Source organism: Mandrillus leucophaeus, unplaced genomic scaffold, assembly GCF_000951045.1.
Source record: "Mandrillus leucophaeus isolate KB7577 unplaced genomic scaffold, Mleu.le_1.0 Scaffold498, whole genome shotgun sequence".
NCBI lineage: Eukaryota > Metazoa > Chordata > Mammalia > Primates > Cercopithecidae > Mandrillus > Mandrillus leucophaeus.
In genome coordinates this window covers 280,064-293,087 of record NW_012105342.1, presented here as the reverse complement: position 1 = coordinate 293,087, position 13,024 = coordinate 280,064, and the positions used below count along the sequence as shown (strand labels likewise).

General features: G+C 42.7%; 1 protein-coding gene across 1 annotated transcript in view; it reads right to left on the bottom strand.

Moving 5' to 3' along the window:
• The window catches only part of TJP1 (tight junction protein 1), a 263,802-nt gene that overhangs the window by 242,899 nt on the left and 7,879 nt on the right, over positions 1–13,024 (bottom strand). The window lies entirely within an intron of this gene.

Here is a 13,024-nt window from a genome sequence, read left to right as displayed (position 1 = left end):
TACCCCACCCATGTTTTCCTACACATCTGTGATTCAGCAAGGAATATAATGATTCACAGTATTTGCATTAAGTTTATATTGAGGTTGCTCTTTTGTAACCGAGAAGTAGGGCTGGGTTGTCACCGTGATCTTCCCAATCCCTTCCACATCCAAACCCTCACTTCCCTTCTCAGCCCCACTTTGAATGACGCCAAGTTAAAACACTAAGGTAGACATCCTCTGTCATAAAGCCAACAAACCAGAGAAACAAGAATGCTTATTGACCTCCTTCCTTAACTACTTCTTAAAAAGGGATCCAAAATTTATGAGTAATAAAATTCTAAAAAGAACACTTACCTTCTATGTATATGCATAACTAAAGCCTACAAATGAAATATCTGGAACTTCTAAAGTAGTTTTCAACTTCAAATACAAACTTATATTAGATACAAAAGCCAATTAGCTCTGTTATGAGTAGTGTGAAGAGTTGATGTGACTTGAGGAAGCAAAGTTTGCAAAGATTTTCATTTGACTGTAGATTTACAAAATGTGTAACAATTTCAGTTCCTGAAATAGTTAATATAGGTTAAAATATACTAGTAAGTTAAATGTGGAAGTCTTTAAGGTAATAACAAAGCAAGGCCATCAGAGGGAAACTAAGAATTATTTCACTCTGAAATATCTGGAGAGCGACTGTCAAAAATCAAGTCACAAAGAAATTACTACATTCACATTTCCTCGTTCCACAGATATTGCTTCTATTGCTCACATGAACTTTTTCTCTTTGTTTTCACACTCACCAGCAATACTTGCAGATCTCCTAGGTCATTTGAACCTTTAGCATTCAACTCTTTGATCAGTTCGAACTGCCTCCACAGAACATCTTTTTCTTCTTTCAAGCATTCCTTATTCTCAAAATGTTCCTTGAATTTCAACCAAATTTAAATTCCTTATATCTACCTTCTAAACTTTGTATTCACCTTCTCTGTTCCAATAAACAGTAACAACTCTCTAAGCCCTTGTTTCTTGTAGTAATCATTGCCAGGCATTTTCTTAAAATTTTTACACCTCTCTAGAGGTGCTGGGAGCTTTAGAAATGTCGCCGGAGCAGTGCAAAACTAGCCACGGCTAGGACAGGACAGTCAGGAATTGCTGAAGACTCTCATGCCTGCTTCACCACCTATGGTCATTACAAAGGACTTCAAAATTCCTGGCTTTCCCAGTCCTGGAATGACCCTGATCCCTGCCCCATTCCTACAGCACAATCCCCAAACCATACATGGTCTTTCTCACCACAGTTCCCCTGCCAATCTCTTAAATGCTCACACCTAATGCTTAGGCCAAGGCTCTTGTGTTGCACAAGAGGTCCCCTACACCCCAGTCCCTGCTGACTTTACCTCCTTGCATCAACAATCTGGTCCCCTGGGCCATCATTTCCATCACCCTCTCACCTTTAATCACAACTATTTCCTTCCTTTGTCTTTCTCCACATACACACTTTAAAACTAGCAGTGCTAGCTCTCCACTGCCACCCCCAGGCAGATGTGCTTTGCTGGAGAGACTGACACCAGATTGGCCCTGGTACTGTCCTCAACATCTTCCTAGCCAGGGTTCCCTCTCCTTCTGGTCCTCAGCAGCAATCCTACATCATCACCTCTCTGTAGCATCCCCACCTTCTCCCTCTTCCTCAACTGGCAATCTCAATGCCCACTCAGGGAATGAAACTACCTCCCAACCCCAAACTGATCTCTATATGAGTTCCCTCCTCACTGGGGGTTCCCCCCACTCCCATGCACTAGAGTCCATCCATCTGTCCCATCCCTACAGCACCAGGGCCCTCCACTCTCCCTTTCCCTCTGGTATCTTCAAAGACTCTCCATAGCCATCTAAAGATACTCAACACTCTCCCACTTAAAAAAAATGGCACGTGTTAAAAATTAAAGACTTCTATAGAGAACATTAATATGCCACTAAATACTGAACTCAGTGTTCATCATCTATCTCCTCTATGTTGTCAGCACCTGCCAGTGCCTGCCTTCCCCAGTCCAGCCTATTGCAGACATTGTGCTCACTCCTTATTTCTTCAGCCCCAGAACCTTCCTAAGCCATCCTGACCAAGCCTTTGGGCTTCCTATGTCTGGATCTAGAGGGCCACCCGCTGGCTCTCCAAACTGAGGCTCTCTTCGCCACATCTGCAACTCTGATTGCTCAACTCTTGGCTTAGTTTCAGATTAGTACTCCAGGTACTGCAGTCTGACTAAACTCCCACCTATTGCATTCATGTCCAATCAGTGTCCTGACAAGAGACCAGCTCCTTTTCCCTGGAGGTGCTAACCTTATCTCAATTCTGCAAATTATTAGGGGTCCCCGTGCTCCCAAATTCATGTCACTACCACTAACTAGTGGAATGAAAGTACTGTTATTGCTTACAGACTGCTCTACTGGGTTGATAAGATCCACCTTGGGTTTATCAAGTTCCCTTAGAAAATATACTCAGAACGCTGGCAGCCCAGTGGAGTCCAGCTACACAGCTTGTCGCTTTAACCCTGGGATCCCTTGTTTCCGGTTTCCTTTCATTTCCTTCTCCAACCAATTTCCCATCATACCTCTGGGCAAACACCCATGTTATAACAAGCAATTCATTAACTACTTATCTTAAGTTATGGTAAGTGTTATAACCATAACATTTATAAGCGTTATGAAATTTATAAGTTCTGAAATTTATACAACTCTTTCAGTGGTTAGCAAACCATATTACTATTAGAAACACTATTATATTCCATAACAACATATTATATATAACATGAGTACTATATGATTTATGCTTAGAGAAGATCTCTGTTTAAGAGTCCCACCTATGGTATTTGTAAAACTATTCAATCAGGAAAAGACAAATGTAAAAAGAGTAATATCAGATAGTAATACACCAGAAAACCAAACCTTGAACAAAAATTTGGGGATCCCCAGGCTTACAAATGTATTGGTTTCTACTGGGTAAAGTCTTGGCTTTCTCATTTTATATCATTCAGACAAAGGAACTGAAAATTATATTTTAAAATAAAAACCATAATCTAAAACTAATCCGAGAAAACACTGAGAACAAAATAGCAGTAAATTTATATATTTTCTCTTCTGTAATGAAAACTACAGGGAAAAAGCATGCTAAAAGCAACTAGTTCTAAAGTAACCTCATGAATGTACCACACAGAGTACTTAATAGCTTTAAAAAACCGTATGAAATGCCCATTTGAACATCAGATACCAAGGACAGAACAAGTATCCAACCTAAAGCAGACAACACGGACCCACTCAAAGATATACAGTGACATGCAGAGTCGTGCTTCACACAATCCTCATTGGGAAAATGAGTCAAGGAGGGCAGCAGCGCGAGCCTTCAGGCTTTTCCTAAATGACACCCCTGATAACTGAGGAGCTCCAGCTGGGCTGTTCTTTTGCCCTGGTTAAAAACATATCTAGATATGGAAAAGTACAAAGGCGAGCATTTCCCAACCACTAGAAAAGAAGTTCAATTATCAAATGCTAAATCTAGGTTACACTAAAAAAAATTAGATGAATTAAAATGTGGCCTGCCTCAAAGCAGAGCATGTCTTACCAATCTTATTGTATCTCACTTAACACACTCAACAGAAAAAGAAATTGAAGTATTTAAAATTAAAGAGTCCATCTTCAACATTCTGCTGTGAATATAGGACCTGTAATATGCTTGTTCTACTTGACATATAAAAAGAATCACATTTATGTGGAAGTCTAAGATTAAAATAGGTTTTTAAAATGTAAACAGCAGTAACATGAATATATTGAATTATGGAAGTCCCAAAACACTGAAAAATTTTCATGCCACAATAGTATGGGAAGGTCGGTAACTGAGTCACCTAAATAAAATGCAGTAAGTCAAAGTATATAGTTAGAGCAAAAGAAAAAAGATAAAAACATTTTAAAAACTAATTTATGGTTTTAATTCTCTATAATAAATCTTTTAAAATTTAATACACAACAGAAAATGGAGAAACAAAGTTAATAAATGCTTACAAAGATGGCTTATGTTATATTAAACGTGAAAATGATACCAAAACATGATTTTGAAATCATCAAAAATCATGTTTGGAGTATAAATATACAGCTAGTTTTAAATAAAGAATCTTGAACAATTTACTTTCAGAAAGTAAACAAGAAAAAAAGCTTGATTTCTTTCTGACAGCACAGAAGTCCTTAAGAAAGGGCAGAAGCACTTTCATCTTTACTCCAAAGAATAAAACAGAGCACTATGTCACTCAACTACCACCCCCCAGTTATCACAGTTCTTGGTATATAAATCACTTTCAAATAAGCACAAAGTGGCTGAAATTTCTACTCTGCCCTAAGTAGCACCATTCAAATTATCAATTGCTTCCAGCAATTCAAACAATGAAAATAACTTTAAATTGGAAAGATTATTCCACTTTCATTTCCACATTAAAGTCCATCCATCATAAATTTAAGTAGCGTTATGGTGGGCAAGACGTAGCAAGAATGAAGTAAAGTATTTTAACCACAAGAGACCCAAACAGGGGGATTTGGCAAGGCTTCCTAACTGCACACGCTAGAAAGTCCTGCCCCCATGTGGCTGAAAGGCTTGCACAGCTGGCCAGCTTGCCCTGGGGCATAAGGGAGAAGGTTCCTCTCTGAAATTGCCATGTTAAATGCCCACTTCTGGCTGTTGGAAGATGTAGGGTGCCGTCTACTAAGCAGAAAGGATACCTTTTTCCCAGGCTCAGTGTCTTGGACAATGTGAACACACAACTAATAACTGCTGAACTATGGAGACAACAGCTTGTATCTGCATAATGCCTTATGTAAGGTTCCCTCCCACGGATGCAGCAAACACGGAACATTCAAGTTCTGAGATGCTGCTGAGGCTCAATTTAAAAACGGCATCTTTCCTGCTCACAACTCTTATTTTCCTGGTAATGCTTCATGACACACAATCTTTTAGTTACTATTCCTAAATAATAGTGCCCTGTGTGTACTGGGGGCAAAGGATGCATTTTGGCACTTGGTGCTTTTGCTATTCTCTCTCCACCCGGTACACACTCTGCAGTCTGTGACCCTCCATTTCCACCTCCAGCTGCCTGGAGTCCTCTGGGAATGCTTCAATTCCCTCTGGTTCACAGCCCAAAACAGAGCCCACACCTGGTTTACCCACCATTAGCCATTTCCCAAGCCTGTACTCTGCTCCCCAACCCCTACTGCAGGCTCTCAGTGCCTCTGAAGGTGAAAGCTGGCAGCAGTGCTGGTGAGTCATAAGAGAAGGGAAGGAAAAATACCACTCAGCTACACACCATGTGCTATGGTTAGAATGTCTGCATCCTCCAAAATTCATTTGTTGAAATCCTAACCCCAAAAGTGATGGTATTAGGAGGTGGGCCCTTTGGGAAGGTGATTAGGTGCTGAGGCTGGAGCCCCCATGAATGGGATTAGTGCCCTTACAAAAAAGGCCCAAGGGGGCTTGTCTGCTCTTTCACCATGTGAGGATACAATGAGATGATGTCTGTCTACCAGGGAGCGGGCCTCACCAGACGCCCAATCTGCGATGGCCTGATCTTGGTCATCCCAGGCTCCAGCACCTCGAGAAATAAACTTCTGTTGTTTATAATCCCCCGATCCCCCAGTTTATGATATTACGTTATAGCAGCCAAAAAGGATTAAGACACCACGCGTTTGAATAACAAACTCTGGAAACAGAGCCACTGTCAAGCCTAGTAGTGACTCTCATTGTGAGAATTCCAGAATAAGCAGGCCACAAGATACTCTGGCGAAGACCGGGTGGGGCTTATGACAGCGTCCAAGTCAGGTCCGGAGGAATGCGCCTTCCTATAACCTACAGAGTCCTAACTAAAGTCATAACTGTAACATTCATTTCTCCACTTGCCATAGGAGCGAAAAGAGTAAATCACGGGAGAGACAAAGTGATTCCTTTCCTCTCGGTTTATAAAGCCTGCCCAGAGCCAGCACACAGAGTGTGTGCCCATGTCACAGGCGGCCTTCCCCTTCTGCACCAGGTACCCAGTCAGGCCTCACAAAACATTAGCTGCTACAAAATGTACAACTTACCCAAAAAGGAACATGTGTAGAGATGGAAAACAACATATTCTGAAACGTCCATTTTTCATTCTAATTCTCAGCAGTCATGTAATAACCAGATGACCTAAGCTGCTTTCATTTAGACTGGTGGGAACAGAATGGTATCTGTCTCAAGACAAATACAACCAATTTTCTAACCTATGCTTGAAATTACATGTGTGTGCACACAGAGAGATACGCTGTGTTATTTATTATGTTCCTCAGGGATGATTTACTGTTCCATAACAAACGTGGTGATCAAATGATTCTATTCACTGACTGAAAAGTAACGAAATCGTCTAAGATCATCTCTGAAAAGCTGAAGCAGATCCACATTAGATAAAAAAGAAAGACTTCCACAAACTGACTCATTCAGCACACACGAAAACATTCTATCTTTATATTTCTGTATTTTTCAACTTTCTCTGGCCTGCTTGCCATCCCACTGCCCTTGGCCTATGTCACCAATCACCTCCAAGTGACCCCTACCCTCGCCCCTGCCCCGATGACCACCACAACCACAGCATGCAGAGATGAGCCCACTGCACTGTGCCACTTTCACAGATGGGGGATGAAGGGAGCTGTAACTGTCAGAAATACATGAAAACTGTCAAAAATACATGCCGTCAGCTCTGGAGATCTTGGAGCACTGATGGCTCTCTGTTCTGTGCATGTATTAAAAAAATAACATTATCCTTCCTTTCAAGGTTAGCAAAAAGGTGAACTCTACTTCCGCCTCCTCAAATGACCTCCTATGACTGCTGGCAGGCCCACGCTGTCTTTGCCTTCCCTACGTGCTTGAGGCCACACACGTCTCTGTGGACCACTCCTCCCTTCCAGAAACTCCCCTGTTCTGCTTCTTCAGCCTCTACCCAGGAGTTTCCTTTGCTGGCCCCTCACCTTCCAACTGCCTATGCACTGGTGAGGTTCCCTGGCCCTGCCTTAGCCCTCTCTGTTCACAAGACCATCCTAGTAATAAAATCTTTTTTCCCAAATAAAATGGTCTGTGCTTCTCACCGTCCAGTAGAACAGATAAAAGCAGAGCTACTCTGGCTGGAAGGGGGCATGCGGGCTTGAGGCCACCCTCACGGGGAATCTCTACAGAGCTCCAGGGTTAGGAACCACCAGCAGTTTCCTTCAACCAGCTGGTGTGAGCTCCACCTCTGGTCCCCATCCTGCTCCCTCAACACCTCCCCACCTTTTGCCCAACAAAGTCATTGGTGTCCTTCCAGATCCAGTTTCCCAGCCACCTTCTTGGTGACTCTTTATGTACAAAGTAGCTTTGAGCACTTCATTATCCCCCAAGGCACCCTGCACCGCCTCCACCATTGTACACGTATCACGTGTTTGCTCACATTTTTGCCGGCTCTGCTAGATTGTGACCATTTTAAAGGCAGACAAGATGATGACAACGGTGTGAGTGTGTGCGTGCGTGCGTGTATGTGTTTGCATGTGATGGGAGAGGGGAGTCCCCAGCTGAACCTAAATTTAGGCTTACACTGTTCTGGCTGTGAGGCTGGTGCATGGGTCTGCATGAAGAGGCTGTGAGGAGGGAAGCAACTGGAGAAACGGGGAGGAGTGGTGGCTGAGGTCTCCATGCCAGCCAACCAGAGCTGCGTCTAAGCCCTAGAGGGAGAGGGTCAAGCAAAATCCAGGAGCTGCTTTCATGAGAGACTTCATGAAATACTGGTTAAAGCAGAATACCAAATGCATCATATTCTCTTCTTTGAAATAACATTTTCTCTATTCTTTTCACTAAGATCCAAATTTCTAAAAGGCCTATATTTTCTTCTCAGTTCTGATGAATAAAATTCCGCCTAAAGTCAGAGTCAATAAGCTCCCGAACTAGCAGTTGCTAATGAAAAGAAACTCTGAAGAGATGGGAGATGATGGCACAGGTCCACTGGAATGGAGACAAAATACCGAGCTGCAAAACCAATGCAGAAAGCCTAGCAGGTGGAGATGAAGGCCAGTACCACTTATAAGAATGGAGTCTTCGCAGCCTCTGTACTTGCAACCATTTTTTAAAACAAGAGTTCTTGCAAGGCTGTCTGGAAGAGTCCTTTAGAAATATGTGAACACTCCCAGTTTAATGAAGAAAGTATCCATTAAGGGTAAAGACCTCCTACCCATTAGTTGTCAATTGGCAAACCGCATTCAGACTGGCCTCTGGAACTCCCAAAGTTATAAAAATAGCTGGATTCCTTTTTCCGCAAAAGAGCCTCAAGTCTCTCTGACTCCTCTCCATTTGGAAGATTAATAACGGCGACAATTCTGGAAGACTCCTTTACCATACAGCGGTGCGTACCTCCACCGAGGGCTGGGAGCGGGCTCTGACGTCCTGTGCAGTTCGCTGACACGCAGGTGAGCAACACAGGCAGGACGCTCAGTAAACTGGGACTGGCAAGGGCAGGCCTGGGGGACCTGCCAGGGAGGGGACTTGTTCATGAGCACCTGTAAGAACCAACTCCTAAGTCATTTTTCTTTTCTTCCTTTTGTTTTTTCCTTCAAGTGCGTACTCTCTGTATTTTGGTTAATCAACAATCTTTAGCACGCATTATGGACAAAACAATACGCTGCATACACACCAAGGATACAAGAAGGAACGAAACTACCCTGGCCTGTGCTCTGATGGAGCGCACTTTTTCCTGGAGACAGACGAAAGAACAAGTAAAATAACTGCAAGCTGTGATAAGACGCTGGGGAAACCAAGACCACCAGCCCACCAAGTAACGCTAGAAGATCGCCGCAAGGGATTTTCTATGTGTGAGAGAGACAGTGGGGGGGCATCCTCTTTTGACATAAAAGATGATGGAGAAGGTCTTTTTTAAAACATGAATTTACAGTCAAATCCATGAATGTAGCTAATCCTTCTTTCCCTAAGTGTACAATTAGGGAAAACCTAATGACTACTTTACAAGTTAGAGTTTTGGTTTCTTTTGCTATTTATTAAAAACATGGCCAGGCGCGGTGGCTCATGCTTGTAATCCCAGCACTTTGGGAGGCCAAGGCGGGCAGATCGTGAGGTCAGGAGTTTGAGACCAGCCTGGCCAACATGGTGAAACTCCGTCTCTACTAAAAATACAAAAATTAGCTGGGCATGGTGGCGGGCACCTGTAGTCCTAGCTACTCAGGAGGCTTGAACCCAGCAGGTAGAGGTTGCAGTGAGCCGAGATTATGCCACTTCACTCCAGCCTAGGCGACAGAGCAAGACTCTGTCTTACACACACACACACACACACACACACACACACACAATTAATAACACTAAACAAAAATTTTCTACCTGGTAAGGTACTTAAAGGAAATACTTTGTATGTAAAAATTAAAAATCATTTGAAAACAGGTACTTGACCCTTTAATATCACAATTTTGACCTAGTGAATACTGTGACCAGCTTTTGTTGCGGTGGAGGAAGGGGCACCAAGGAATTTTAGACCCTATGTTTATAAATACAAAAACGTGAATTGGAATTATACCAACCCTGGCAACATATTATTGACAAAATATTTTAATTTCATAAAGCCAATATAATCCCTTGTTCAATTTTCTCTAAAGTACATGAAACGGCTAATTTTTTCTTTCTTCAACTGATCTTTTCCTGCAATTATTTTCACTGAGATAAGGCTTTTCTAGGTAAATTTTAAATCAATCAGATCAGAAATACTTCAAATGTGTACCAACTATAGCTTCATTCATTATGAATTCTCTCTACTGGTTACTGCTTTTTGTTTATTTTATAAAGTCCAATATCCTGGATCAAAGTCTGAAGATTTTAAATCTGTCATGAATATTTCATTCTTTTGTTGATCTGAATTCAAAAATAAATTTTACTGTATTAAGTATCAGCAAATGTCAATTTTAACTTTATTTCTTCTGTCAGCTTTTCAACTGTATCAAGTTCCACTATGCCGCTTAAACCAGTGTCCGTCTTGTTTTATGTTGACTGTTTCTACCAGGAATTGTCATTATGAAATAGTCTACAGGACTGGTCTACTTTAATAAAAATCCAACCCTCCCACATACTTATACACGTGTGATCACTTGGGATCTCATACTAACCTTCCTCACTGGTGAGCAATTCCCCTCTGGTGTCTCATGTATATGGTCACGGAGACAAGGGCCAGGTTAAAATGTCCCTGAGACCAAAAGGTCTCGGCCCTAACACTGGAGCCAAACGTTCAGTGCGTATATTTCCTCCAAGGATGCATGACCTGAATGTGCTCATGAAGAAACACTCGATGGACCCAGGCTGAAGATTCTTTAAATTTGCCAAGGCCATGAAGGACAGGGAAAGGCTGATTTCTGTTTCCATTTTCAGTGCCCCTCTCATGGCCTAGCTGCTAGCAAGGCCACTGATTCACTTAATCATATCTATTCATTCATTTGACAATATTTATACTGAGCTGCACTAAACTCTTAACATTATGCCAGGTATTATGAGGCAATCTAGTTTTATGGCACATAAGCTGTCAGAAATTGGGGAAGCAATATGAACACACAAATTCTAACATGAGGGATCCTGTAAGGTTGCGCAGTAAAACAAAGACTTCCTGAATGGGGGATAATTCGGGGAACAATTTGTCCTAGATAGACAAGTCTTCATAAGTCTAACTAAAAATGCTACTTCAGGCACTAAATCTTTTTGTATTTTAACCATTTGGCTGCGTTTTCTTGTTGTTGTAAAATATATTATTCACTTTCCTGCCTTCCTAAACTGAACACAATTTGGTCATTATTTTATGCAAATTTTAGTTGTCTCAATCTAAATCATGCAACATAAAACATTAATAAAGTCTCATTTCATGAGCACATCTGGAATTATGCAAATGTCCCAAATTAAAACTAGGCACCTGGAATTACATAATTTTAAACTGGCAGGCAGAGTGAATTAACCTGTGTGTCTACTACTGGTCCACGGCAAACCAATTTATCTGAAAACAGAAATAAGCCACCATTCTTGTAGCTTATTGAGAGTCCTATGGGAAAAACAGTCTCAGAATCATAGGAATTTTGAATTATGCAGACACCTCAGATACATATCTCTCATAATGCCATGATAGCAATTATAATTTAACCTATTTATGAGTTGGCTTTTACTGTGGTATTAATTTTCTGGTCTGTACTGTGAGTTGAAGACTTGCTGGGAGGTGCTGGCGGAGCAGACCCTGCTAGTTACCTGCAAAGTACCCATTTCCTCCTTCTTCCTTACTAGCAGAACCCCATTTTCATCCCTAGGAGCCTGTGCCACCAAAACTCCCCGTTTTTCACCCTCCCTTAGAACAGGAAATGGCAATGTGATGCAATTCTTGACAAGCAGATGTAGAAGGATGTTCCTGGGGAGGGCATCTCCTCTGAAACAAAAGGGCAAAGCTTCACTAGGAGAAAGTTTTCTGACCTTTTACTCTGCCCCATTATTTTTGTTGGAAATACAAGATGTGAGGGCAGAGTCACAGCAGCCACCTAGAGACTGAACGAATGAGGGCTGAGGCCTATAAAACGAGGGCAGCCTGGAACAGTGGGGAAGGCTGGTCTCTGAGAACATCACAGCACAGCTGTGCCAACCCTGGGCTGCCTGCCCCCACACTCCTTGCTACAAGAGAAAAATGCTCCTGTTACTTTACTTTAAATGACAATCATTTGGGCAGGGACAGTGGCTCACGCCTGTAATCCCAGCACTTTGGGAGGCTGAGGTGGGCAGATCACGAAGTCAGGAGATCGAGACCATCCTGCCTAACACGGTGAAACCCTGTCTCTACTAAAAATACAAAAATTAGCTGGGCATGGTGGCACCCGCCTGTAGTCTCAGTTACTCGGGAGGCTGAGGCAGGAGAATCGCTTGAACCCAGGAGGCGGAGGTTGCAGTGAGCCGAGATGGTGCCATTGCACTCCAGCCTGGCAACAGAGCAAGACTCCATCTCAAAAGAAAAAAAAAAAAAAAAAAAGGATAATCATTCAGTCAGCCAAAGGCACCGAGTGATATTTGAGGACTATTTATTTGCTCCTGTCCTAAACAGTCTTACTTTATTAATACCATGTCTTTTATCTTTTATATTCTTATAGTCATTATTTATGGATTCTCAGACTTTTCCTTTGGTCAAAGAACCCAGCTAAGAAAATCAATACATGACATTCACCAAGCCAGAGACTGGTCCGGCATAAGGTCCAGTGAGACAGAAATGAGAAGTAGGAAAGAGAACTTTAGGGTAAGTTTTCTATGCTTGATAGAGAGCCACAGAAAGAGACACTGCCCCTTCCTGCCTTTATCCCTGTGGACATGAGGCCTGAACTGCTGCCCACGGCATGGCACAAGCCTACCGAGGAAGTCTACGCAGAGGAGGGGAGATGCAAAATAGCCCAGGAAAATGGAACTAGACCCACAGGATTCAATTAGCCCTAAAGAACATCCTACTGCAGAACTTCTAGTATATAACTTAATATCTTTATTATTTAGACCAGTTTGAGTCAGTGTTGTTATTTGCAAACAGGAACATTTCAACGACCTCAAAACATGAAAGACCTGGCCCACTGTAAGAAAAGAAGGCTCAGTCACCTCCACCTCCACATCTACTACTAATAACACATCCACTACCACCTCCTCCTCTTTCACCTCCACCACCACCACCCACTCCACCACCTCTATCATCACAACCTATTCCTTCACCACCACCTCCACCACTTCCACCTCTATAACCACCACCTTCACCACCACCACCACCTCTACCACCACAACCTACTCCTTCACCACCACCTCCACCACTTCCACCTCTACAACCACCACCACCACCTTCACCTTCACCACCTCCACCACTACCTCCACTGCCACCACCTCCATCACCTCCACCACCTCCACCTCCACCACCACCACCACTACCTCCACCACCACCACCTCCACCACTACCTCCACCACCTCCACCTCCACCAC